Here is a 1337-nt window from a genome sequence, read left to right on the forward strand (position 1 = left end):
AATATCAAACAAAAATATCATTATTCAAAAACGTTTTGTATATTTTGTTAACGATTTTAGTGCAGCATATAGTTGGGGAGATGGTGTTTTTTTTTACTCTCTCTAGAACAACACCATACCTTTAATCCTATTACTAGGTTAACGATATCTTAACTTCTTCTTTCCTGACCATTAAAGATGAGGTAGTCTTCTCACCTACTCAAAGGGTGGATGTAGTGCCCTACCTTACTTGAAGGGTGGATGTAGTGTCCTCACCTACTTGAAGGATGGATGTAGTGTCCACACCTACTTGAAGGATGGATGTAATGTCTTCACCTATATGAAGGATGGATGTAGTATCCTCACTCACTTGAAGGATGGATGTAGTGTCTTCACCTATATGAAGGACGGATGTAGTGCCTTCACCTACTTGAAGTCCGATTAGCGGATAACAATTGCTAGCATAATAGTAATAACTGGGCACCAGATATACGATAGTTTTAAATGTTGATTTGTAAGAAAAGAAACAACTGATATTTTCTTGATAAAGGATTTCAAACAACTCAAACCAAAACGTCACTGATCCCTTTTATAGCTCAAACCAAAACATTAGTGGTCCATCATTTTTTAAACCGACAAAATACATCAGTGGTCCCTTTTCTAATCTGAACAAGATATCAGAGGTTCCTTTTCTAATCTGAACAATATGTCAGTGGTCCATTTTCTAATCTGAACAAAGTATCAGAGGTCCCTTTTCTAATCTGAACAAAATTTCAGAGGTTCCTTTTCTAATCTGAACAAAATATCAGAGGTTATTTTTCCAATCTGAACAAGATATCAGAGGTCCATTTTCTAATCTGAACAAGATATTAGAGGTCCCTTTTCTAATCTGAAAATTTGTTCAGATTAGAAAAGGAACCTCTGAAATTCTTTGTTCAGATTAGAAAAGGAACCTCTGATATATATCAGAGGTTCCTTTTCTAATCTGAACAAGATATCAGAGGTCCCTTTTCTAATCTGAACAAGATATCAGAGGTTCCTTTTCTCATCCAAAAGTGTTAATCGTCTGGTAAGTAGTTCACTTAATATATCTAGAAGGTATTTTTCTTTCTATTATTTATAGCCCGTCAGAGGTTCTTGTCTTTAATGTTTTTCTTATTGTATATGCAGTTTGGGCACGGTGTAGCGATTGAATTGTCCGAAGTGTGAATCTGAAGATTCGTGGTTCGCGACCAGTTGGCACGAAAAAGCGCTCTGCACTTCGAGGCCATAGGCATGATAAAAGAGTGGCGGTCAAATCCAACTATCCAACAGACAGAAGTAGGCGGTGGATACTATTGACTATCTACCTGCCTTCC

This window comes from Limulus polyphemus, unplaced genomic scaffold (genome assembly GCF_000517525.1).
Source record: "Limulus polyphemus unplaced genomic scaffold, Limulus_polyphemus-2.1.2 Scaffold2092, whole genome shotgun sequence".
Lineage (NCBI taxonomy): Eukaryota > Metazoa > Arthropoda > Merostomata > Xiphosura > Limulidae > Limulus > Limulus polyphemus.